Here is a 27907-nt window from a genome sequence, read left to right as displayed (position 1 = left end):
GAATGAGGTGGCTGGATGGAGTCACTGAAGCAGTCAGCGTGAGCTTAAACGGACTCCAGGGGATGGTAGAAGACAGGAAGGCCTGGAGGAACATTATTCATGGGGTCGCGATGGGTCAGACACGACTTCTCAACTAACAACAACAACAATATCCTTTCTCTCTCTCTTATGTCTCTCTCTCACTCTCTCTCCCTCTTTCTCTCTCCTTCTCCCCCTTTTTACCTTCTCTCTTTTTCTTCTCTTTCCCTGTCTCTTCTTTCCTTCTCTCTCTTTTTCTCTCTTCTCTCGCTCACATTTTCTCTTCTCTCCCCCCTCCCTCCTTGTCTCTCTCTCTCTCACTCTTTTTATCTTCTCTCTCTCTATCTCTCTCTCTTTTCCCTCTCTTTTTTCTCTATCTCTTCTCTCAACTATTTTGAAACTTGAATACTTTGGCCACCTAATGAGAAGGAGGGACTCACTGGAGAAGAGCGTAATGCTGGGAACGATTGAGGGCAAGAGTAGAAAGGGACGACAGAGAATGAGGAGGCTGGGTGGAGTCATTGAAGCAGTAGGCTTGAGCTGAAATGGACTCCAGAGGATGGTAGAGGACAGGAAGGCCTGGAGGAACGTTGTCCATGGGGTCGCGATGGGTCAGATACGGCTTTGCAACTAACAACAAGGGTATTTGTAGAAGTAAGCAAAATGCCCATCAATGTATCCTGTTAGAATATCTAGTTAGGGTATCTATTGGAATAGCGTATATAGGTAGTCCTTGACTTACAACAGTTTATCTAGTGACCGTTCGAAACTGCAACAGCACGGAAAAAAGTGACTTAGGACCATTTTTCACACTTACGACCATTGCAGCATCCCCATGGTCACGAGATCAAAATGTGGACGTTTGGCAACTGACTCATGTTTACGACGGTTGCAGTGTTCCGGGCTCACATGATCCCCTTTTGTGACATTCTGATAAGCAAAGTCAATGGGGAATTCAGATTCACTTAACACAGGGGTGTCCAAACTTGGGAACTTTAAGACTTGTGGACTTCAATTCCCAGAATTCCCCAGCCAGCCATGCTGGCTGGGGAATTCTGGGAGTTGAAGTCCACAAGTCTTAAAGTTCCCAAGTTTGGACACCCCTGACTTAACAAAACCTATTGTCAACTTAACAATCACAGCAATTTCCTTAACAACCGTGGCAAGAAAGGTTGCAAAGCGGGGCAAAACTCACGGAGCCACTGTCTCGCTTAGCGACAGAAATGTTGGGCTCAACTGCGGTCGTAAGTGGAGAGCGACCTGTATTCGTGTTTCTCAACATTAGCACAACTTGTTAAGAGGTGAGGACTTCAACTCCCAGAATCCCATAGCTGGTAATAGAATAAGATCTGTTTATATATGACTAGCGGATAACCTGGTGTTGCCCAGGTATCTATTTAAAGGAGGAAAATGTCTGGACCAAACGTAATTTCTAATGTGGGATTTTCCCCCTTACCAGAAGAAGCCCCCTTGTGAAGTACTGTGAAGTCATTACCATGGCAACTTCACTGTGCTGTACAGTAGAAGCCATTTAAAGGCACAACAGGCTGTATCTTAACAGAATACACACACACCGAGGGGTGTTACGGGTGTCTTACCCCCACAGTATTTGTTTCCAGAGAGTAAGTCATCTGTGTACCAAGTTTGGTTGAAATTGTTCGAGGAGTTCTAGAGTTATGCTGGAACACACACACACACACACACACACTTATATATAGATAAAAATATATCTATATAATTTACTGATGATTCCATCATGGATTGCTTACTGGTAGTTAATGCAACTTCTCAGGTTATATGGTTAGGATGCTTCATGCTTCTGCATTTGGAAATTTTTGGACGGTCTCCAGAGGTTTACTCTTGCTGGGCCAAGATGCCTTTTAACAGATGTGTGCATGAGTTATTTCCAGACAAATTGCAAGATAATGCATTTGGACTGAGAGCTTTTAATTCTCTCCTAGTTTATCTCAGCCCAGGCCAGCCCATGTTTTTCTCTGTCTGACTTAACTGTGTTTAATCTTGGACGTCAGTCTGTCCTCTGCTTCATTGTTGCTTCATTTCAAGCAGGCTGCTAAATGCAATATTTAGTAGACAGCCAATTTCTGATCCACATTAGCTCTTGTATCGCATCAACGTACAGCAGAGTTTACAAAGATCAAATCCACGCATGTCCCTAAGGACACATGATTTAGCCGGTGTCGTTTTTGCTAAATATCGAACTGATTACAGGGTGCTTTTTCATTCAATTCTGCTGCATGCAGACTTTCTTTTTCCAAAAAAAAAAATGCAAACATTTATATTATCGTTATATCTGAAACATGACTTTCTACTTGCTTTTTGTCAGCATGTGTACTTTTTGCAAGTAATGTTCGATAAGAAAATGTGTTTTATATGTGAGCTGTGCACTAGGATCCTTACATATTTTTTCACTGTGTTTCCCCCCTTTTTTTTAAAAAAATGATATCACACCGTACAGAAAAATCAACTTGCCAACTCAAATTTAGAAATGCAATTTAATGTAGAGGTTCAAACTGTTCGCACGGAATAACGCAACTGCAGTTCTCGTGCGAGAAGCAAAGAAAAAAGTGGGAGCAAAGAGGAGGAGGAAGCAGAAATGCTTCAAAGATTGGATGTAGAGAGGTCAAAGAGACACACAGGTATGTCTTTTACATAAAAAACCCCACGCACTGGATACAGCTAGTCCTTGACATCTGACCACAGTTCAGCCCAAAGTGGATTTTTGCCCCATTTTACGACTTTTGTTGCCACGGTTGTTAAGTGAATCCCCGCATCTCTCCCCTTTTTCCCCCCAGGACCTTAAAAAATGTCGTCCGGTCCACCATTAAAAAAACCATCTTTCCAAGCAGCCTCCACGTTTCCAGTGTCTTTCTCCCCACTTGGAACTGAACTCAGAAGGACATTTTCTTCCAACAAGACAACTGTAAAGACTCTACATGCAGATTTCCCAAATGGCCCAATCTCATTGGTTAGAAGAGATCAGGTTCTCTGCCCCCCCCCCCCCCCGGCCCCTCTATTTTAAGGGATTCAGAAAAAAACTTCGATGACTGTTGGGATAGAACCATCCATCCAATCCTAGAATTTAATTTGCAGAGATGTGGGAGGGAAAATACAATATAATACAATACAATAGTAGAGTTGGAAGGGACCTTGGAGGTCTTCTAGTCCAACCCCCTGCCTAGGCAGGAAACCCTATAGCGTTTCAGACAAATGGCTATCCAACATCTTCTTAAAGACTTCCAGTGTTGGGGCATTCACAACTTCTGGAGGCAACTTCTGTTCCACTGATTAATTGTTCTCACTGTCAGGAAATTTCTCCTTAGTTCTAAATTGCTGCTATCCTTGATTAGTTTCCACCCATTGCTTCTTGTTCTACCCTCAGGTGCCTTGGAGAATAGCTTGACTCCCCCTTCTTTGTGGCAACCCCTGAGATATTGGAACACTGCTATCATGTCTCCCCTAGTCCTTCTTTCCCACTCAAAGCTTGATGACAACAGCCCAAATCCCAAAACAGAAAGCAGAGAAAGACCGCCAATCGTCTAGAATGGAAGGATTCAATGGGGGGGGGGAATTCAAGGCTACGGAGGGTTATCTCTTTCCTAGCTGAATGGCAGCAAATTATAATTGCTCACAGCAATATAAAACAAGATGCAATCAAAGCAAAGGAAGGAAGGAGGGAGGGAGAGAGGGAGGGCAAGAAAGAGGAAGGGAGGGGGAAGGAAAAAGATTTTAACTCTTGAAAGGTTTCCCCTACGGCTGGCCGTGGAGAGAGAGAGAGAGAGAGAAAGCAAACCAACGAACTCAGAAGCTCCAAAGCAAAACTGGCATTATCTAAGTGTGCACACACACACAAAAATCAGCACACTCCTAACGTTGTTGTCCTTCCTGGGCAAGTGACAAGAGAGATCAATAGCCAAAGAGCAGTGCCAGCCAGTTTTTCATAAACTAAACTGACCTTATCCAAGGCTCGCACGCTTCGCCGAGTGAAAATACAGACATCGATCTTGGCGTCAGTGCTTAAATTCTTCCAAGGTTTCATCAACAAGCCTTTTTATTCTTTCTTTTTCGCAATGGCCTTTCTCCAGGATTTACATGCATACATACATTATGTTTTTTTTCGGGGGTGTGTGGGGGGGGAGCTTTCTTGACAGCTGAGTCAGCTGAGGCTGCAACCTGCTCAATCACCTTTCTTCTAACGAACCCATAATCCCTCGCCGGGGTGGAGTCTGAGCAACTGAATGGGGCTGAGCGTTTACTGGCCAGATGCCCTTCCCTGTCGCCAATGCGGAGTTTCCCCCCCCAGCATATATATTCTCATAGTGCCCAGAGAGAGAGAAATATCTGTCTCTACCTAGGATCGAACTCCTGACTGTGAGGCGAGAGCTTTACCTCAAGGCCACCGCATCACTCCTAGATAAAGGTAAAGGTTCCCCTTGCACATATGTGAATGAAATGCTTCCGGAGCTTTGGGAGGGTGAAAAACAGGCCTAACGGGCCTAGCAAAAGTTTGGGGAGGGCAAAAACAACCTCCCCCGGCCCTCCGGAAGGCTGAAAATCAGCTGGCTGGCAGGCGCAAGCGCGCTGGAGTTGACAGCTCATGTGCCGGCAGATATGTCTCCGTGTGCCACCCGTGTGCAATCTGGGCAACTGAGTGGAGCTAGCTGAGTATTTTAATGGCCAGATGCCCTTCCTGTTGCCAATGAGGAGTTTTGTTCAGCAGCTATATCCTCAGTGTGCCCAGAGAGAGAGAGAAATATCAGCCTCTACCTAGGATCGAACTCCCAGCCTCCTGACTGTGAGGCGAGAGCCCCACCTCTAGGCCACCGCACCACTCCATTCAGATGTCAGGGCAATATCTTAGTAAAAGAGGCAACTGAAGATGTGATGTAATCCTACCCAATACTGCTTCGGTACATTGAAAAAAAAAAAAGGAGAAATCTTTCCTTACCACTTACTGAACTAAAAAGACACAGCATATCAACCTGACCTGGAAATGTCATACTTAATTTAGAGCAGCGATTGGTTCAGCCTGCAGATGAGTGCAGATCAGCCATCCTTCAGCACTTCCCTAACAGCCTGTTTTAAAGAGAGGATCCCACTCCATCGACTCGTAGAACTTCACACAAAGCCAAGTTGCTTCCTTTGATTCCACATCCAGAGCATCAGAGGGAACCACGTCTTCCTAAGCAAAGCAGGGATCAACTAGCTACTTATAAACCACCAGACTGGTTGCTGGATGGTTCTCCATTTTTGCAATCTCAAAGAAGTTAGCAGGACAGAATAACAGAAGAGTCGAAAGGGACCTTGGAGGTGTTCTAGTCCAACCCTCTCTGCTCGAGCAGGAGACCTTATACCATTCCAGACAAATGGTTGTCCAATCTTCTTAAAAACTTCCAGGGTTGGAGCATTCACAACTTCTGGAGGCAAGTCGTTCCACTGATTAATTGTTCAAGGAGTCCTTACCACCTCTTAGATTTGCTACCTCTTTGAGATTGCAAAAATTCCTCAATTTTTCAGAAATTAGAACAACTCCACGTGAATAAAAGCTAAATAAAAGTTCCCCTCGGTAGTCGTGTTGTTATATATGTGCTAGTCGTTCCCGACTCTAGGGGGCGATGCTCATCTCCGTTTTAAAGCTGAAGAGCCAGCGCTGTCCAAAGACGTCTCCGTGGTCATGTGGCCAGCATGACTAAATGCCAAAGGCGCACGGAACGCTGTTACCTTCCCACCAAAGGTGGTTCCTATTTTTCTACCTGCATTTTTACGTGCTTTCAAACTGCTAGGTTGGCAGAAGCTGGAACAAGTCACAGGAGCTCACTCGGTTATGCGGCGCTAGGGATTCAAACCGCTGAACTGCCAACCTTTCTGATTGACAAGCTTAGTGTCTTAGCCACTGAGCCACCACGCCCCATATCCATGTGAATAGACCAACCCAATTTCTTTATTGCCGATCAACTATATTACAAGAATCTTGTCAGACACTAGATTCCAGAAGTCAAACATATCTGCTTCGGGGAGTAACACAAGGTGCCCATCTAGAATCATTTCACAGATTCTTTTAGTTACACACGAGGAGGTCCAGAGAAAGGGTCCTGCAAGAAAGCATAATTGATGGATGCCACTGCATATATTCAAACTTGTCTGAAATGGTGTAGCAACCAAGAACTAAGGACAAATTTCCTAATGGGCAGAGCAATCAACCCATGGAAGAGCTGGCCTTCAGAAGTTGTGGGAGCTTCCATCAGTTGAGACTTTCAAGAAGAGATCGGACTGCCATTTGTCAGAAATGGTGTAGGGTCTCCTGCTTGAGTGGGGTGGGGTTGGGGTTGGACTAGATGACCTATAAGGTCCCTTCCAACTCTGCTAATCTGTTAATACCTTGTGTATGCTTTCTTGTAGTTTTTAACCTCTGGTTGTACCCTAAAGAATAGGCCCACTCCTTCTTTGTGTAAAAATAGATCCTCCCTATCTCCTTTAACCCTTTCTCCAAATTATAGCTTTTTAGATCAAGCTTGGCTATGATCTGAGTAAGTGCTCTTGTTAGCTACAGCTCTTCCACCTTCAAATGCTTATGACCCAGTTCTGGTAGATGCTGTTTCTCATAAATGCTGAATTAACACGCCCCTCAAAACGAAGGTTTTATTGGCCATGCCTAAAAAGGTAACTATAGCAACCGCACCAAGAGTTGTGTTAATTAGAGCAAATCATCAGCTACTCAACTGTAGGACAACTATCACAGTGCGTGTGTGTGTGTGTGTGTGTGTGTGTGTGTGTGTGTGTGTGTGTGTAAAAACATCAATAGCCAAACAATACGATAACTATTAAGGAATTCACTACCTTCAGACAATAAATTCCTGCTCAAGAAGCAGATCGCACCCTCGGGAAATTGCTTTAAAACAAGATGTAAGCGGCAATGATTGAGTTTTCCCCCCCATCATTATCCTAAATTGTCAACAAAGGCAACAATAGTTATAAACACCCCCCCCCCCTAACATAGTAATAGTTATGCGTCCCGAAGGATCATATCAAAATAAATAAATTCCTGGAAGAAGCAAATTTTCCCCCCAAATATTGCAAGGAGGAACATCTGACGATGACACAGAGGAACAAAAGAGAAACTGGGGAGATATTAGTTCTCTAAAACCATTGCTACCCTTGTCATGTTTTAGTGCCAAAATCTGCACTGGCAAACCATGGGTGAAATAAAGTAATTTTAATGCCATCGTGTGTTTGAAGGTCCAGGGATTTCACGTTTTTCTCAGACTTGCTGCCACTAACAGCAATAGTGATAGGACAGACTTGTTCTAATATTTGAGGAGCTCCTACAAAAATTGAATTTCACCACTGGGTTTCCTGCTTGAGCAGGGGGTTGGACTAGAAGACCTCCAAGGTCCCTTCCGACTCTGTTATTCTGTTAACCGAAGCCGAAGTGGCGATGGCTTCGCTTACTGGTTGAATAAGCCATAACTGGTGAGGTTCGAACATGCCAAAGCCAAATAAGTCACATTATGGATTCGTGCAAAATATAAACCATGGCAAGAGATGAGAATAATGGAATGTTGGCGATTTCTCCTGGTAGAAAGTTAAAACCCACCCTTCTCCTAGAAAAATGAAATATCCTGGGAAATATTGAAGAGGCAGAATATTATGTTTCCCTGGATAAGAAATGGAGAAACATATTTTTAGGCAGGAAACAGACTCACTCTTAATAGCCCCCACCTTTCTCAATGGGCCATCTACTCTACATACCAAAGATAGGATTAACCTTCCACAGAAACTCACCACATGGCATCTGAGAAGAAGCAATGCTCAACCAAACTTGGACTCAAAACACAGCCTAGAGAGTTGCCCCTGCATGGCCCCAGGGGAGTCTGACAACCAATCAGAATACGTTTCTTACACAGGAACAGGAAACAGAGAGGTGGGACCCAACAGAGAATATAAAGCCAGGGATTTTCAGCATCTCTCTCTCTTTTCTTCTTCACCCAACATCTGGAAACATCTGATCCCCCTTTTCTGTTCAGGAGCTCAAGCCATGTAATCCTGTCCACCATTAAACCATCTTTCCAAGCAGCCTCCATGTTTCCAGTGTCTTTTTCCCTACTTTGAACTGAACCCAGAAGGACATTTCTCCCAACAGTCCTATACTACCAACCCCTGAAGAATATACCAGACCTCGCTTTTTTCTTACTGAAAAGGGGGAAAAATCCACCACTGTGAAAGAAAAACAGCGAAGAGAAGCCTTAGTGATGCAACTTCAAGCCATTACACCTCATTTATAAAAATAACCTTCTGAGTTTGTGTAATCTGCTTTCTTCGTCTCTTCCCACAAACTCCTGGGCCATCATCCCCCTCCAGCTGTATTTCTCAACCTTGGCAAGTTTGAGATGCGTGAACTTCAGCTGGAATTCTGGGAAGTGAGGTCCCCATATCTTAAAAGTTGCCAAGGTTGAGAAACCTTATTGGCCCCCAGCAAGCTTAATATCTCAGAGCAATAAAAGGCCAGGATGCTAAAGTTAGCCAAGACACTGACGGTAAAGACAACGGACTCTCTTCAGTTCTCGCCCTCCTTTAAGGCAGGTGGATGATGGCTTCATTTGCATGTCCTCTTGATGGTTAGGACTTGTGAACACTTGCGATTCACACTTTCAGCCTCATTACCCTGAGAGAGAGAAGGGGGTGGGGGCTTCCTCGTCTCTTTGCTGGGCTTTAATTATTGGACACCACTGTAGGAACGTGTATGTTCCAGAATTAAATTTGTCTCTTTCCCCATCACTTCCGTACAATTCGGAGACTTCCTTGTCTTGCTAAGGCACTGCTGAGGTCAGGAGGGTGGGAAGGAAGGAGGAGAGGGGAGGGGGAAGGGAAAGGGAGGGTGGGAAGGAAGGAGGAGAGGAGGGGAAGGGAAGATGGAAGGAAGGAGGAGAGGAGGGGGAGGTAGGAGGGAAAGGGAAGGAAGGGAATAATAAAGGAAGGAGGGAGGGAGGGAAGGAAGGAAGGAAGGAGGAGAGGAGGGGAAGGGAAGAAGGAAGGAAGGAGGAGGGAGGGAAGGGGAAGATAAATGGAGGGAGGGAAGGAAGGAAGGAGGAGGGAGGGAAGGGGAAAGGTAGGTAAAGGGAGGGAGGGAAGGAAGAATGGAGTGGAGGGAGGGAGGAAGGAAGGAGGAGGGAGGGAAGGAAGGAAGGAGGAGGGAGGGGGAAAGGAAGGTAAAGGGAGGGAGGAAGGAAGGAAGAAGGAGGGAGGGAAGGAAGGAAGGAGGAGGGAGGGAAGGAAGGAAGGAAGGAGGAGGGAGGGAAGGAAGGAAGGAGGAGGGAGGGGGAAAGGAAGGTAAAGGGAGGGAGGGAAGGAAGAATGGAGTGGAGGGAGGAAGGAAGAAGGAGGGAGGGAAGCGGAAGGGAAGGTAAAGGGAGGGAGGGAAGGAAGGAAGGAGGAGGGAGGGGGAAAGGAAGGTAAAGGGAGGGAGGGAAGAATGGAGTGGAGGGAGGAAGGAAGGAGGAGGGAGGAGGAAAGGAAGGTAAAGGGAGGGAGGGAGGAAGGAAGGAAGGAAGGAGGAGGGAGGGAAGGAAGGAAGGAGGAGGGAGGGAAGGAAGGAAGGGGGAGGGAGGGAAGGAAGGAAGGAGGAGGGAGGGGGAAAGGAAGGTAAAGGGAGGGAGGGAAGGAAGAATGGAGTGGAGGGAGGAAGGAAGAAGGAGGGAGGGAAGCGGAAGGGAAGGTAAAGGGAGGGAGGGAAGGAAGGAGGAGGGAGGGAAGGGAAGGTAAAGGGAGGGAGGAGGGACGGGTAGGGAAAGGGAAAGAAATAGAGTGAAGTGGAGTGAGGAGGAAGGAAGGAAGGAAGGGGATGGGATGTGAAGGGAAAGGGATGAGGAGGAAAGGGAAGGAGAAGGGAGAAAAGAAGAAGGGGAAAGGGAGAGAAAGGAAGTATAATATTAAGGGGAAGCAAGAGAAGAAATAAATGGGAAGGCATAATTAGCACTTCCATATGCCTCTAATTCTCCCTGCAAATGCCCTCCTCAATTAATTTTTAATTATTTCTCTTCCTCAACTAGACTTCCAAATGCCTGAGGGGATGCCTGTTTCTGTTGACGGGGCGGGGGGGGGGTGAGGCAAGGGGGGGAGGAATCAAAAAATGTTTCCTCCTGTCTTCATTTCCTCAAATCTCGCCCCCCTCCAGAATCGCTGAATACAAACCTCCCTTTTCTTTCTTTCATTTTTAAAAAAGATGTCACTTCCTCCCTTCTTTCTTTGTTTCTTCCACAAAAGGAGACTAACTCCAGCCATAGTTTCGCAAGGAGGAGAAGAAGATAAAAGTGACAAGTTAGGGAGAATATTATACAGCATTTACCGAAAAGAGACAGTTGCCTTGCAGAACGAGGGCTACAAAATTGGCATAATTTGGGGGTGCTGGATCTGCTGGGCTTCGGAGGACTCCCGCGTCGTGAAAAGCAGAGGATTTGAAATTGGTAGGTGTGCCAGAGATTGAATTAAGGAGCGGCTGTCTTCGTTTTGATTGGAAAATTGAGCTGTAGAGCTGAAAGGAAGAGAGGAAGAGGGGTGGGGGGTGGGAAATGGCAGGGGCTCATTTGGCGAGGAGAAAGGTCTCGGAATAAATGGAAAACATGTCATAAGGAAGGTCAGCCCCAGATGACAGCTAAGGAGGACGGGGGACGAGTGTGACAGGACCACCGGCGTAGATACGGGACGCGGATTATTAAGGAAGTGATAATGTCGTATTATTTTCCGCTAGCAGGAAATAACATCACGTCCTTGTCACACGTAATTATTTGCCATCTTTCAGTATTAATTGATATTACATATCCAGTGTAGCAGAAGCGTGTTTTCTATAAGCCGCGATTTGATTGATAAGGACACTCTGGTGTATTTATTAAACGCAAATTGGAGTTCAGTGCCTGAGCCTCTTTTTGCACCAGAGGTCCAGGGGTGGCTTCCTGCCAGTTCTAACCTCTTCTATAGAAGAAGTTCCACAAATCTACAGTGCCGTTTAGAACCGGTTCCAGCTCCCTCCCCCCGCCCGTCCGCACATCATCAAGTTGAAGAGCGAGAGGAGGAATTCTGGGAGTTGAAGTCCACAAGTCTTAAAGCTGTCAAGTTTGAACACCCCTGGGGTTTTTTTTTCTAAAGGGTTAGGGGTGCAAGGGTCTTGTAACTTGACAGCTTTAAGACTTGCGTGCTTCAAATGCCAGAGTTTCTGAGCCAACATTTTGGTTGCTAAGCAAGAGTGTTGTTAAGTGAGTTTCACCACATTTTACAAGTTGGCCACGCACACCCAGACACATGACTGCCAAGCCACTCCCACCCAGTCACATGGCTGGCAAGCCACTCCCACCCGGTCACATGGCCAGCAAGCCACTCCCACAAAGCAGGCCACACCTACAGAAGAGGTTCTAAAAATTTTTGAAACCCACCACTGCAGAAGTGGTATTCTATTTTCTTCACTACCGGTTCTATAGCGGGAGAGCGCGCACGTCTAGGCATGCGCAGAAGGTCCTGGGTGGGTGGGTGGAGCCTCGTGCCACCGCCACTACCGGTGCGCCTGAACCGGTGCGAACCAGCAGCATACCACCTCTGCTTTGTATGTATTAAACAGAGGTGGGTTTCACACAGGTTTAACACCGGTTCGCCCCACCCGCTCACTTCATGAACCTGTGCGCCTTCAGCGCATGTGCTTTGCTCGTGCATGTGGCTTGCACACATGCGCGGGGCTTAGAAAACATGGCTAAATGGGATGGCATAGAGCTGGTGCAAACCGGCTGAATACCACGTCTGATATTATTCCTTAGACCTGTGTTTCTTAAACCTTGGTGACTTGAAGAGGTGTGGACTTCAACTCCCAGAATTCCCTAGCCAGCATGGCTGGCTAGGGAATTCTGGGAGTTGCAGTCCACACCTCTTCAAGTCACAAGGTTAAGAAACACTGCCTTAGACCAAGGTTTTTTTAAAAATTTATTCTATTTATTAATTAAATGTTTCTGCTGCTCACTGACCTCGCTACAGATACTCCGTAACTTGAATCCAAAAATTCCCTTGCTGAGCAAGACAGTTGTTAAGTGAGTTTTGCCCCACTGTATGACCTTTCTTGCCACAGCTGTTAAGTGAATCACGGCAGTTGTTAAGTTAGCAATGTGGTTATTAAGTGAATCTGGGTGCCATTGTCTTGTCAGAAGGTTAAAAAAAGGGTATGATGTGATCCCCCAGACATTGCTACCGTCATAAAGATGAAACAGCTGCCAAGTGTCCAGATTTTGACAATGTGACCATGGGGATGTTACAACGGTTGTAAGTGTGGAAAAACAGAACACGGCCATAAATTCCATTTCTCAGTTCCCTTGTAACTTAGAATGGTCACTAAATGAACTAAATGTTGTAAGTCAAGGTAACGTTCTAAATGTATAGCTAGAGGACAGGACATGTTTCTCAGGGAAGAAAAGAAACGACAGACGGAAACTAATCAAGGAGAGAAACAACCTGGAATTAAGGAGCAACTTTCTAACAGTGAGAACAATTAACCGGTGGAACAGCTTGCCACCAGAAATTGTGGGTGCTTCATCACTGCAGGTTTTTAAGAAGAGACTGGACAGTCACTTGTCTGAAATGGTGTAAGATCTCCTGCTTGAACAGGGGGCTGGACTAGAAGACCTCCAAGGTCCCTTCCAGCTCTATTCTGATTCTGATTCTTGGCTGCAACAGCCAAGATAATCATTTTAATCTCTCTATTTTCCCAAGGCTTTGGAATGGATGAAGGGGACAGTTTGAATGGCAAATTTGCTTCCAGTCTACCTGCCCAGTAAAACTTCATATCTTCCTCCATACCCATAAATTGGCTATTAATGCTTCTTATCTATCCATGCTCATGATTTTATTTCTTCCCATTGGGAGGGGAAAAAAAGTCATTTTGCCCACAATGCCGCTTTATATTGCTGATGGTTTCTCTCCCCCCTCGCCCCCCCAATGCCCTGTCAAGATGGGAGCAAAATTCGTGGCAAACTAATCTGCCGTAAAGTCATGTTTTATACCCAGAATTACAAATTGAGTTTTACACTTCGTGGAAAATAAAAAACCCACATTTTTTTTTCTTTCTTTTAAGGGGCAACCTGAGATGCCAAATTAGATTGCTTTCCCTGGCATCATAAGGATGAGACATCATTTCTGACATGCAAATAATATTCTAAAACTCGGGAAATGAACCGGCGAGAATATTTATAGCAATGATAACTTGCTTGTCTGCTTGACGCCAAATTTATTTGTCTCTCTCTGTGTGTGTGTGTGTGTGTGTGTGTGTGTGTGTGTGTGTGTGTGAGATGGGAGAAGGGAGCAATAGAATTACTACGGAATTACAGAGCTTGGATAAACTCAATCTTCACCCCTACACCTTTCTGATTTTACTGAAAACAGGTTGTTGTTTTTTTTAAAAAGAAAACACTTCTTCAATTGGATATCCAAAATTAAACATTTCTTGGCCATCCCAAGGCAGCTGTAACAGAGCCTGCATAACAGCAAGAGGGAGTGTACAGCATACTAAACACTTATAATAACCTATTTTGAATTCAGACTTGATTTAGGATTAAAGTTTATTAAAAGTAAATTGAATCTTAAAAACACACAAATAAATGAGTTGCCGGATTTCAAGATGTGAGAAGTAAACATATTTTTACCTCCCCCCCCCCCCCAACAGCTTGTGTAAGTAATATGTGTCAGGAAGAATTAGGTGGGTGGGTGGAAATCAAATAGTTCCATCTGGACATAGTCATTTGAGAATAGAGTGATTAGTTGATATTCAATTTTCATTGCCTAAAAGTGGCATTCAATAGAACAATTTTATACAGATAAATAGAAGCATGCATGAAATATAGAGATGACAGAGATATAGATATGCAGTAAATATGGAGGATATACAATTTTGCATGGGTAAGACATTACTTCCAAAAAAAAAAAAAGCTATGATGCAAATTTCAGCTCATTTTGCTTGGCATAGTCTCCACTTTGCATAGTTCATTTTCAGTTCCAGGGTATTATGGGATATATTAGGGAGATGCCGTATGGATAAGTCCTTTGTTCTGTCCTAGGCTTACTGAGACAGTAAAAACCACACACTTAGTCCCAAAAACCCTCTTTTTTATTTTAATGGCTGTGAATTATGTTCCTTCACAGCCTGTAATAAGTCACAAATAGTTTGTGAAGAGTCCAACAGAAGTCTGCCAAAGTCTTTCGGATAAGGCTGATAAGCACCCACCTTTCTCTTCCTTGAAACGCTGCCAAAGACCTAATTGGCAATTAGCTTTGCAAGGCCACACGGAGCACAGAGTCAAAACAGAGCTTCAGAATTTAAACCTACCAGAATGAACAAAGTTGCTTCCTGTAAAGTTTCACGTACCTTTGCTCCTCCTTTATGTCTTGTGGGAGGGGCCAATCATCTCCAAGCCTTACTCCCGAGTCGCTCCTTTTGTCTTAACTGTTCTTGCCTTCTGGAAGCTCTGTTCCTCTGCCTCACTGATGTCAGACTCCAGAGGCTCCGGAGGCAGCACATAACTTCCAGATGGCCGTGGCCCCCTCTCTGCCTTCGACGCAGAGCCCTCGTCTGAGCCTTCCCCAGACTCCAGGACCGGCCCATGTCCCTCCCCAACCTCCTCACTGTCCGACTCTGCTGACAGCTCCACGGTCACCAGTGGACCACAACAGTGGATGGTGGAGCCTATATATATTCTGCCTTTTTGGCTTTTGAAATGTCTATTGGTGTTGCCACTTTTCAGTCATAAGAACTGGTAACTTGACCCAAAATGAAGGACTACATCACAAGTGGATGATATTTGAGCCCAAAATTTCTGTTGCTAAGCAAGACGGTTGTTAAGTAATTAAGCTCCCCGTTAGGAGAGCGAGCATGCAGAGAAGCGTAATGAGAGTGGTATGGAAAAACACGCACAAACCAGCATACAGGTACACTGAATAGTATCAAATATATGGTAGTTTACTATGTAGAAATATAGAGGTATTCAGAGTTCAGTTTACAGTCCAAGTCATACACTGTTCAGTCAGTCAGTTATCAATATTTTCAGTTTAACACACAAAGTAGCTAACAGTAGCAAGACTCAGTAACTCACGATCAGTATCAAACAGTATCCATGATCAGCATCTAACAAACAGAGAGATCTAACAGCCATTCTAGCTCCCTCTTACGGCTGCTTGAGGTAATATTTCCTTTCTTCCCTCCCTCCATCCCTCCTTCCTTCTCCCATCCATCTCCTCCCTCCCTTCACACACCCATCCATCCATCCATCCATCCATCCATCCATCCACCCACCCACCCACCCACCCATCCATCCACCTATCCATCCATCTTATATATGTGACTCAGTCTTCTTTCTGGCCTTCCAGATGGCATTTATCTAGTTCTTTGCAAAATGTCTAAGTTGCCCACCTCCTATTCACCTCTGCAGAGCTTACAGGCTACAATAAAAACATTAACAGCCATTAAAAAGAAAGTAATATTTTAGAGAACAAGAAAAAATGGCATTTTAAGGCCCGTTTCCTCCTAAAAATACTACAGAGCAAGCGGTGCTTCAGCCTGAGAGTCAATTTATTCAGTTATATAGAGTAGGTCTTGCCATGAAGAAAGCTATATTGGTCTCCGATGCCAAATATTTCTCTCATGGAACCCACAAAGTGCCTCATTGATCACTTATGCACAGGCAGTCATCTTTGCGGTTCACAGCTACACTTTTAAAATTTTATACACAACACAGATACTTTGGAATTGGGCTGTGGCACACAGCGGGGTTGTTATAGTTTGAGAGTGATGTAGGACCCCCAACAAGATCTCACACGACATTTGTGTGGCTCATTTGGGGACCACTGTAATTTCCAGGGTATTGCAAAGACCTGTTCTAAGATCCAAATTAGTTATCAATGCAGACAGGCTATCCAGAGATGGGATTCAGCAGGTGCTGACCCGCTCGGGAGAAGAGGTAGCGGAAATTTTGAGTAGTTCAGAGAATTGGTAAATATCACCTGTGACTGGCCCCGCCCCATCTGCCTCCCGAGTCCCAACTGATCAGGAAGAAATGGGGATTTTGCAGTATCCTTCCCTTGCCACGCCCACCAACCCATTCCACGCCCACCAAGACACGCCCACAGAACTAGTAGTAACATTTTTTGAATCCCACCACTGGTGGGATCCTGCTGGTTTAACAACCGGTTTGGTAATTGCGTGGATAATTAGAGCTACCAGTTTGCCCAAACCAGTCCAAACCTGCTGAATCCCACCCCTGAATGCAGACCTTACTAAAATCAGGACATTATCCCACAGCAAAGGATGGTTTAGTGCAGTGGTGGCTTCCGGATCCTGTTTCAACTGGTACGGTTGGAACAGGCCCAGTGGCATCTTAGCGCCTCCGCAATGCTCCAGTATGTGCCATGCGCATGCGTGGAAGCGCCGAAGACTTACAAGACCACTAAGGAGCTTGGGCAGGTGGGCGGGCCCTCCGGAGCACAGTACTGGAACGGTATCCGGTGCTCTGGGCCAGCTCCAGTACGCCCGTACCAGGGCGTACCGCCTGCAACCCACCACTGGTTTACTGTTATCAACAAGAATAGATAAAAAGTCGCTCTTGACCCTTAATGTTAAGCGCTGACCAATAACACTGGTGGGCTCAGAAGGATCCTCAGTTAGCAAAGCTTCTTCCCCATGAAGTGGAACGCCACTCCATCCATAACTGGACTCTTCTGAATTTTGAAGTCTGCCCCACAAAATCAAGCCTGCCCTGCCTGGATTCATTTTTAGCTCATTCCCCAAAATCCATTCTATGCTAGTCGTTCCTGACTCTAGGGGGCGGTGCTCATCTCCGTTTCAAAGCCGAAGAGCCAGCGCTGTCCGAAGACGTCTCCGTGGTCATGTGGCCGGCATGACTCAACGCCGAAGGTGCACGGGACGCTGTTACCTTCCCACCAAAGGTGGTTCCTATTTTTCTACTTGCATTTTCTACGTGCTTTCGAGCTGCTAGGTTGGCAGAAGCTGGGACAAGTCACGGGAGCTCACTCGGTTACGTGGATTCGAACTGCCGGACTGCCGACCTTTCTGATCAACAAGCTCAGCGTCTTAGCCACTGAGCCACCACGTCCCTGCCTGTTTTAGAAAGCAAAAAATAAAAATAAAAATCCCAAAACAAAACCCTAATGAGCCAGTTCTTTGATCGAAATGGATTTCTTGAAAGCCAAAAGAAAGCTAATTAGAAAGAGAAACCTTCTCTCTCAGGTTGTCACTTCGGCGCAAAGGGGTTTTTCTTTAAAGTCTATTTCTCTTCCAAAAATGAAAGGCGGTCACTGTCCCTTTCTGTGTATGTCTAGCTTTCATCTCGCAACTGTCAAGGTGCGAATCTTTTAAAAACCTCCCTTCGTGCTAGCATCACTGTACGGGAAGCTGCGCTGTTGCTTGCAATGCATGTCTATCTGGAACTCCCTCCCTCCCTCCCTCTCTCTCTCTCTCTCTCTCTTTACATATACACATATTAACTTTATGTGAATGATTGGGAATAATGGATGATTTGTGACATTAACTATTATGAGAAATAATCAAGATTAATGAGGCCTGCGGCATTTGCTGGGGGCCTCCAGAGATTTATTACACGGGCTGTTCGTTTTCCTTGCTGCACTGGTGCTGTCAGGAGACCTGTCAGAAACGTAGATTAATTGCAAATATGGAGCAGGAAGGCTGCCATTTTAGCCCATCTCCACCAAATGCTCAATCTGCATTTTTTTTTCTTCCTCCTCTGAAAAATAACAGTGCAAGTTTGATTTCACAGCCTCTGGAGGGACCGGAGGAGGCCAGCGGACTGCAAAATTGCTGATTGGCATTATCTCTGCCTTCATGCAAAAAATAAAAAATAAAATGCCTGTTTCCAGGTCAGGCGATGCCAGTTGCGATTGTTGCAACTTGCAGCTTGTGCTTAAAAATGCAGGTCCCCCACCCCAGTATCTTAAGAGCCCTAGGAGGTAAAGTGTTGATGCTGTCCTCTTATTGAAGGAAGACACATTTTCAAAAGAGGATACTAAAATAGACGTGTCAGGTACGGAATGTTAATTTTCACACTTTAAGAAAAAACAATTGCAGGGAATGATTTCATTGCTCTATTTTTGATGGCTGCGGAAAGAATTTCATGCAATTCTGGGGCCAATTAAAAAGGAGCTTCTAACTTTTGCTGATGGAAAAGTCATAGAGATAGAAGTCTTCCCCACAATTGTTTCATTCTAAGTTCATGGGCAAATCTAGACAGCACAAACAAAGCAGAGACATCACACTGACAACAAAAGTGCGTATAGTCAAGGCTATGGTTTTCCCAGCTGCAACGGATGGCTGTGAAGGTTGGAGCATAAGGAAGGCTGAGCGCCGAAGAATGGAGGCCTTTGAACTCGGGTGCTGGAGAAGACTCCCGCGAGTCCCTTGGACTGCAAGGCAATCCAACCGGTCAGTCCTAGAGGAGATCAACCCTGACTGCTCTTTAGAAGGCCAGATCCTGGAGAGGGAACTCAAAGACTTTGGCCACCTAATGAGAAGGAAGGACTCACTGGAGAAGAGCCTCATGCTGGGAGAGATGGAGGGCAAAAGAAGAAAGGGATGACAGAGAATGAGGAAGCTGGATGGAGTCACTGAAGCAGTCGGCATGAGCTTAAATGGACTCCAGAGGATGGCAGAGGACAGGAAGGCCTGGAGGAACGTTGTCCATGGGGTTGCGATGGGTCAGACGCAACTTTGCATCTAACAACAACAAAGTTCCTTTGGGGTGTGTGTGTGACAGGGGTCTTTCACATTCTTAGAGGCTAAATTCAGAGCCCCCTTGATCCTTCCCTTACATAAATTCATGTCTAGTATAAAAAAAAGATGTCCAGGCTCTGGAAAGAGTGTAGGGAGGATTAACAAAGATGATTAGGGGACTTCACAAAACACATAAAGAATGGCTGCAGGAATAGGGTATTTCTAGTTTAATGGAAAGGAGGAAATGATACCAGTATTACAATATCTAAAAGGCTGCCCCAAAGAAGAGGGAGTCAAGTTATTCTCCAAAGCACCTGAAGGCAGGACAAGAAGCAATGGGTGGAAACTAATCAAGGAGAGAAGCAACCTAGAACTGAGGAGAAATTTCCTGACAGTGAGAACCATTGACCAGTGGAACAACTTGCCTCAAGAAGTTGTGAATGCTCCAAGATTGGAAGTTTTTAAGAAGATGTTGGATAGACATTTGTCTGAAACGGTATAGGATTTCTTGCTTGAGGAGGGGGTTGTATTAGAAGACCTCCAAAGTCCCTTCCAACTCTGTTAATTCTGTTCTGTACTGTGCAAAATCTAGTGCGGGTCTGTTTCATATAGCTTAATAAATCATAGTTTAAATAAATGGTGGCTTAGTGTGCCATGTAAATCAACCCAGTGAGTTCCTAATGTAGCATCCTGGTAGATAAAAAAGATACAGAAATGATTAATGCACACTGCCTACAGAGTTTCCCAAATGGAGGCAACATTCTGGTTGAAAAATATCATATCCCGAAGAGATTAATACTCTGGGTTGGTTCCTTGTGTCAGCAAGTTGTCAGTTTGACCAATGGATTATTCCGTGCTGTTTCACTTAAAATGTTTCCATAGGAGTGGATTCCTAAGACAGGAGTGTCCAAACTTGGGAACTTTAAGACTTGTGGACTTCAACTCCCAGAATTCCCCAGCCAGCCTGGCTGGGGAATTCTGGGAGTTGAAGTCCACAAGTCTTAAAGTTCCCAAGTTTGGACACCCCTGTCCTAAGCCAACTGTTCCGCACTGATCCCAAACTGTAACTGTAATTTTTGCAAGTGGTCAGATACTAAAATGGTATCAGGAATGAGCATATACCTGGTCTTGGGCCCGGCAGGGACACATTATCAGCCAACATTTGAAACTACAAGGCAAAATTGTTGGGACATGTTTGCAAGATCAAGCAGTGAATGCACACATCATATTGTAGTGTCGCATTACAATAAAAAAAAGGTTGTGCAATGGAGGCCATACGTGGTTTTTTTTTTTCAAAAGGCAAAGGGACTGTGTTTGTTTGTTTGTCTTTGAGGAAGAAGAAGAAGTTTTGCTTCTTGTCCAAGAAGCTTCATCAGTTGTGATGGTGGAGGTGGGGGGGGATGGAAAGATAGGTTCTGACCTTCCATCTCCCCACCATCCAGTCTCAACTGTCAGTACCTGACAGTAGGGTAGGACAAGAAGTAATGGGTGGAAACTAATCAAGGAGAGAAGCAACCTAGAACTAAGGAGGAATTTCTCGACAGTTAGAACAATTAATCAGTGGAACAACTGGCCTCCAGAAATTGTGAATTCTACAACAGTGGAAGCTTTCAAGAAGAGATTGGATAACCATTTGTCTGAAGTGGCGCAGGGTTTCCTGCCTGAGCTGGGGGTTGGACTAGAAGACCTCCAAGATCCCTTCCAACTCTGCTATTCTATTCTATTCTATTCTATTCTATTCTATTCTATTCTATTCTATTCTTATTCTACCTATAGCAATAGCACTTAGACTTATATTCCGCTATACTAAGTGGTTTAAAAAGTCAGCATATTGCCCCCCAACAATCTGGGTCCTCATTTTACCCACCTCGGAAAGATGGAAGGCTGAGTCAACCTTGAGCCTGGTGAGATTCGAACTGCCGAATTGCAAGCAGCCGGCAGTCAGCAGAAGTAGCCTGCAGTACTGCACTCTGACCACTGCGCCACCGCGGCTCATCGCTATCCTTCCATCTCCCTACCATCACACATTGCCTCCTCCAAACAACAGCAACAGCGACAAGTCCAGTTGCCTTTTGAAAAAGCACAACTAGGACCTGGATGACTGAGAATCTCCACAGACAATGGAGGCTGTACATTTATAACTCATCCAGAAGAAGAACACATGGGTTGTTAAGTCATTGGTCAGCCTGACTGGTTTCAGCCTGGACAATGTCCTTCAGAGGGCATCTAGAGATAACCCTCAACTTGCAATAGTTCATTTACCGACTGTTCGACGTTAGAACTCCACTGGATAAAATGACTTATGACTATTTGGCAACATCCCCATGCTCGCGTGATCAATACAATACAATACAATACAATAGTAGAGTTGGAAGGGACCTTGGAGGTCTTCTATTCCAACCCCCTGCCTAGGCAGGAAACCCTATACCGTTTCAGACAAATGGCTACCCAACATCTTCTTAAAGACTTCCAGTGTTGGGGCATTCACAACTTCTGGAGGCAACTTCTGTTCCACTGATTAATTGTTCTAACTGTCAGGAAATTTCTCCTCAGTTCTAAGTTGCTTCTCTCCTTGATTAGTTTCCACCCATTCAGGTGCCTTGGAGAATAGTTTGACTCCCTCTTCTTTGGGGCAACCCCTGAGATATTGGAAGACTGCTATCATGTCTCCCTTAGTCCTTCTTTCTCTTAAGCTAAACATACCCAGTTCCTGCAACCGTTCTTCATATGTTTTAGTCTCCAGTCCCCTAATCATCTTTGTTGCTTTGTTGATCAAAATCCCAATGCTTGGCAACTGACTCACGTTTATGACGGTTGCAGTGCCCCGGGGTCACATGATCCCCTTTTGCAACCTTCTGACAAGGAAAGTCAAAGATAGATTCACTGAACAACTTAACAGCTGCAGAGATTCACTAAGCAAGGCCATAAAATGGGGCAAAACTCACTTAACCAATGTCTCGCTTAGCAACAGAAACGCTGGGCTCAATTGTTGTCGTGACTCAAGGACTATCTGTGTTTATACCAGCTATCACTTCTTTCTCGCTTATAATGTTTGCATTTTGTTTGCATCCCACCAAAAGAAATGTCCTTACTGGATGATTCAGAAGAACTGTTCATTAATGAATTAAATACTTTGGTCAGCGCTGGGCTGGCGGTTAAATTTTTACACAGCAGTTATCAACAGCAACAGGAAGGAGCTAACTTCATGGCTTTGCTATGCCATTTCACTTTCCCGAAGAAATTCTGGTACTTATGCAACTTCTTTTTAAAAGCCTGGTTGTTATGCAACATCATGCTTTTAAAAAAGAAAAGAAAAGAAAAGAGGAACTGTGCTCTGTGTGCCTGAGATAAAGAACATATGTACACAGATGTGGATAGGAAAGAAAGAAAGACAGATAGAAAGAAAGAAAGAGGATGAAAGGAAGGAAGGAAGGAAGGGAGAGGGAGAGAGGAAGAAAGGGACAAAGGAAGAAAACAGAGAGGGAGGAAGGAAGGAAGAAAGAGGGAGAGAGGAAGAAAGGAAGAAAACAGAGAGAGGGGGAAGGAAGGAAGGAAAGTAGCAAAACAGAAGGAGGAAGGGATTGAAGGAAGGGGAGAAAAAAGAGAGGGAGGAATAAAGACAGGCAAAGGGAGGGAGGGAGGAAAGAAGGGCTAAAGGAAATTGAACAAAGAGAAAGAGAGGTGAAAGATGGCTGAATGGATAAAGATAGAGTTAGAAAAACAGATATACACACAGATATACAGATAAACTGAGAGGCGAATGAATATGTAAAAACATATTCTCTTTGGAATTCATTGGTAAAATCAATCTCCTTTTAGACAGAGAAAGAGCCTCATATGTGTTCACATTCTCACCACCCAATCTTACATTAGAAACAAAAAAAGAGGAAATTTGTAATTGTATCAGAGTTTCTGATTTCTTAGGATGCTTCCGGGACCCTCCCGGAATAAAACTGAGACCCAGAAGGAAATTGGGTTGTGGAAGGAATCTTGCTGACAAATGTACTAACTCGCAAATTGGCTATGCGGCTTCAAATGCTGTCCACTGATGGCCATCTGGAGGCTCCCATATTTCTAGAATTTATTTGTTTTAAAACCCAGATATATTAAGCCCGTTCTCATACAAATTTGCACTGTAAAACAGGGGTGTCAAACTTGGGAACTTTAAGACTTGCGGACTTCAACTCCCAGAATTCCCCAGCCAGGAATTGTATGGGAATTTTGACATCATTTACTCCACCAGGAAAAAAAATACAGCTATTTAAAAAAGTGCAGGCAGAGGCTATATTCGAGCTTTTATGCACTCTGGAGGACTTTTTCGGGTTATTTCTGCAACACTGTACAGCTCTATTCTATTAGAAGTTATTATTTGACAGAACAACATGACAAACTGGAATAGCAAATTCATTCTGCTAGAGATAGTGTCTTGTTTTTCTATTTTTCCTTGTTTTATTGAACTCATTGTCTAAAAGAACGTCCTAAAAACAGCAGGGGTGGGGTGGGGAACGCCTGATTTAAATACTAAAGGCATAGGATTTAGGCTGGGTTTGCAAATCACAATAAGCCACTATGTTAGAGCAGAATTTGTGGGAAATAGCTAAGTTCCTGCAACATGGCCTGTTAAAACTGAGCAACCCACATCATACAGGTAGTCCTCAAGTTACAACAGTTTATTTAGGGACTGTTCAAAGTTACAACAACACTGAAGAAAGTTTGATGAAAAGAAGGACCAGGGGAGACATGATAGCAGTGTTCCAATATCTCAGGGGTTGCCACAAAGAAGAGGGAGTCACACTATTTTCCAAGGTACCTGAAGGCAAGACAAGAAGCAATGGGTGGAAACTAATCCAGGAGAGAAGCAACTTAGAACTGAGGAGAAATTCCCTGAGAGTCAGAACAATGAATCGGTGGAACAGCTTGCCTCCAGAAGTTGTGAATTCCCCAACAACGGAAGTCTTTAAGAAGATGTTGGAGAACCATTTGTCTGAAGTGGTGTAGGGTTTCCTGCCTAAGCAGGGGGTTGGACTAGAAGACCTCCAAGGTCCCTTCCAACTCTGTTATTCTATTGTATTCTATTCTATTCTGACTTATCACCGTCTTTCACACTTACAACCATTGCAGTATCACCCTTGACCACATGATCAAAATTCAGATGCTTGGCAACAGATTCATATTTATGACGGTTGCAGTGACCCGGGTCATGTGATCTCGTTTTGTGACTTTCTGACCAGTGAAGTCAATGAGGAAGCCAGATTCACTTAACAACCATGTTACTAATTTAACAACTGCAGTGATTCGCTTAACAACTATGGCAAGAAAGGTCGTAAAATGGGGCACTTAACAAAAGTCTCATTTAACAACAGAAATGCTGGGCTCCATTGTGGTCGTAAGTCAAGGACTACCTATACTTGAATATAATTTGAGAAATTGCTGTTATTGAAATTAGAAAACTTTGGAGACAGTAAAGTTATTGTGCTGAGTACCTTTGGAATACGAGTAAGTGAATTTGTACAGTGTTTGTAGTTACTGTGGAGTATCTGGAGAATATGACTGGGGGAGGAACTGAGTTTGCATTTAATGGAAACCAGCTTAATTATTCTTGCTGGATAAAGAGGAGAAACCTGAAGATGATTTGCAGTTTTCTAAATTTTATACTGTTGTTCCCCGGTGCCAAAAAATAAAAATAAAAACTCCCAGAAGGAAGATTTGAGAAAGTTGTGGTTGGATGGAGTTGATGAAATCCTGGAAAAAAGAAATGTGAAAAGTTCCATTTGTCTATTTTATGTCTCCCACTATTCCACGTTGTTGGATGAGCTTTTTTTTTTTGTAAAAATAAAACAGAAATAAAAGAAAGCTTCTCTGCTCTGGAGCATCTCCAAATGTGTGGTTTGCACTTCCTAGAATTCACTACAATGCCCATGCCGGATGGGGAATTTTGGATGTTGAAATCCTCACAGATGGAGAATACTTGGACCGGGAATTTCTGCTCTAATGTTAGGAAAGACAGAGGACATGTAAACATATCTTGGGAGACTTGTGAAATCTTCAGATGTTGATTCTTTTTCCTCCACACAATAACTTGCTATGCAGATAATATATGAACATAGAAGAGAATATTTGTACCTCACGGTTGAACGGTGGTCCTTGGTACTCCCTCAGCTTGGTGGCTTTCTTGCAGACATTTCATTACCCAACTAGATAACATCATCAGTGCTATATGATGATGTTACCTAGTTGGGGAATGAAACGTCTGTGTTCTGAATGAGGCTTCCCAAGAGCATGAAGCAAAAACCCCTTTTTATTAATTTACTATGAATTCTACTCATTATCACCCAGCAAAGTCTTTCAAGGGAAGATTTACAGTCACAGACCTTATCTGGCTTGGAGAGCTGACAGGCCGATATCTGCAGAACTTGGCAAGGAGTCTTGGAGAGTCACGAACCAATGAAGTGAACTAATTGTCTCCTGCAAACTCCACTCCCCTTTCGCTCCTTTTTTATTTCCTCTGGGAAGGGCCATTCATCATCCACCTGTGGCCTTACTCCCAAGTTGACCCCTGTTCTTTAGCTGTTCCCTTTGTCTGGTAACTCTGCGCATGCGCACACTGGGAACAGGCTCCAGCTGTTCATCAGTTGATCCAGAGAGAGCCAGAAGTTCTGTCCCTGTTTCTGGCGCACTCTTGCCAGCCCTAGTGCCCTAGGCTTTTTTTGGGGGGAGGGCTTATTTTAGCGCATGCACTCAAAAGCACAATTGGGCTTATTATTTGGGGAGGTCTTATTTTTGGGGAAACAAGGTATGTGTCAATGCACATTCTCCCCAAGGTCTTATCAGACAGTGTGCATAAATGCTCTCTCTCTCTGTTTATGTGTGTGTGTTTGTTTGTTTGTTTATCCAATCTGGGTGGGGCCTGTTGTGTCCCCCCGCATGAGGCTCTAATTAAAACATGGTTATGTCTGTGTCTCAGTTTACACTGTTACATTTGCATGGTTTGTTTGTCCCTCTGTTAGAAACTCCAATTCTAACCAGGACGGAAGGAAGATCCATAAATTGTTTTATGAGAATTATTGCTTTTTTAAAAAAGGGAATCATGCTTTTTTTTCCTAGCCCCCATCAGATCTGGTTCATTTTCAAACCCCCTTTTTCTTCGCATTACCTTCTTGTTGGATTCTTGGAGATTTATCCTGCCAACGGAGAAGCCGAGTCTCCGGCCACTTTGGGTGATTTCTTCTTTCCAACCTTCCGTTGGGTTGAAAAGAATAAAAAGGGCATTTTTGAAAATTTTATTTTTGAAGGAGGGAGGGAGGGGGAGGGGAGGAAGGGGTTGAAGGCTGACATGGCTAGGACCACAACAAGCAGCTGTCAGAGCTGATAATGGGCCCTTTTAGCAAGCCATATTTTTCTTCTCCGAATAGTGGTGTCAGCTGTCAAGAGACGAAATGCTAACAACAGAGGGGTCAGGGTGACCCCCTTCCACCCCTTTAGCGGGCAGAGTAGAATAAAGCAATGCGCTATGCCACGGGAGGGGGGGGAGGAGGAGAAAGAACCTCTAAGAAAAATCCTCTGGAAGATTGTAATTCTTAAAGCCTCCCCCCACCCCCATCAAACACAAAGGGGTACACTTTGCAGAATATTTACAGGGTGGGCATTTAACTGCAAAACCGTTCTCTTAAAGCGACAGTGCGCTCAAAGGGGGAACGCCCTGCCCCTCCTATTTGTATAGACCCGCGATGGCAACCCTTTTCGCTGCTGAGTGCCCAAACCAGAACACGCGTGGATGTGTGTGTGCTTGGGCACGCCAGTGTGTTGTAAACCCAAAGACCAGGTGGCCAGTGTGCATGCATATGCCCGAATGCGCGCACTGGCCAGCACCAGAAACCCAAAGACTAACTGGCCAACATGCGCATGCCTGTTTTTCGGCTGTTTTTGGCTCTTTGGGGGGCATTTTCAGGCTGTTTTTTGGGGTATTTTCTGGGCCATTTTCAGGTCAAACACGGCCTGAAAATGCCCCAAGTATGGCCTGAAAACAGCCCCCAAAAGGCCTGAAAATGATCTGAAAAGGGCCCAAAAACGGTCTGAAAACGGGCCCAAAAATGACCTGTTTTTTGGGCATTTTGGGGGCTCTTTTCAGGCTGTTTTCTGGCGCTCCGGCATCCGCGAAGACCAGCTGGTGATGGCACGCATGCCCACAGAGTATGCCACCTCTGGCACATGTGCCATAGGTTCACTCTCACAGATATAGATCATTATTTTTCAATGTCAGTGACTTTTATGAGGTATGCACTTCAACTCCCAGAATTCCCCAGCCAGCAAATACTGGCTGGGGAATTCTGGGAGTGGAAGTCCATGCTTCGTAAAGTCGCTGTGGTTCAGAAACACTTATAAGATTCTTCTGAGTTGCAGAAATTCAGAGAATCTCCCCTCGATGGCTTTATCTAAAGAATCTAAAGGTTCATTTAAAAAACAACAACACAGGGTATTTCAGAACTGGAAAAAGGACCAAAAAGGACAATCAGGGGAAGCAGTATCTTCTCAGCAAGAAGCAACTGAAAAAATCTGGGGATTTTAAAAAAACTTTTATATTATATTTATTTTAGCTTTTTAAAATGTATTTACAAATTATTATTTTTAGCTAAGTCAAGGCAGCAAACTGATCTAATATTCCTTCCTCCTCCTATCCCCCCCCCAATAAAAACAACCCTGTTAGGTAGGCTGGGCTAGGCTGGGCAAGAGTGACTGGTATAAAGTCACCTAGCCAGCTTTCATGACTAAGACGGAAGTAGAACTCTCCGTCTCCTGGTGATTGGCCCAAAGTCACTCAGCTGGCTTTCATGCCCAAGGCGGGACTAGAACTCACAGTCTCCTAGTGATTGGCCCAAAATATCCCAGCTGGTTTTCATGCCTAAAGCAGTACTAGAATTCACAGTCTCCTGGCGATTGTCCCAAATTGCAAAGACATTTAATATTTGAAGTAACCCAAACGGTCTTTATTCCTCCTGTTAGTGTAGGGATATTCAATCATCATTTAGTTGAGTCCAGGTTTTGAAGCACACGTGTTCAAAGCATGTCAGATGCATTTAAAAAAAACGTGGTGGTCTTAAGTCTTGATTTAAA

The 27907-nt window shown here is 44.5% G+C and overlaps 1 protein-coding gene across 24 annotated transcripts in view; it reads right to left on the bottom strand.

Annotated features, from left to right (window-relative positions):
* The window catches only part of CELF2 (CUGBP Elav-like family member 2), an 834627-nt gene that overhangs the window by 491565 nt on the left and 315155 nt on the right, over nt 1-27907 (bottom strand). The window contains exon 1 of one of the 24 annotated variants that reach the window (XM_081957839.1): nt 25950-26032. The exons of the other annotated variants lie outside the window; for them this stretch is intronic. The gene's annotated coding sequence lies outside the window, so the exon portion shown is untranslated. Of the gene's footprint in view, nt 1-25949; nt 26033-27907 lie in introns of those variants that run through there. 24 annotated transcript variants of the gene reach the window in all.

This window comes from Natrix helvetica (genome assembly GCF_964273705.1).
Source record: "Natrix helvetica genome assembly, chromosome: 6".
NCBI classification, from domain to species: Eukaryota; Metazoa; Chordata; class Lepidosauria; order Squamata; family Natricidae; genus Natrix; species Natrix helvetica.
This window is presented reverse-complemented; position numbering and strand designations above follow the sequence as displayed.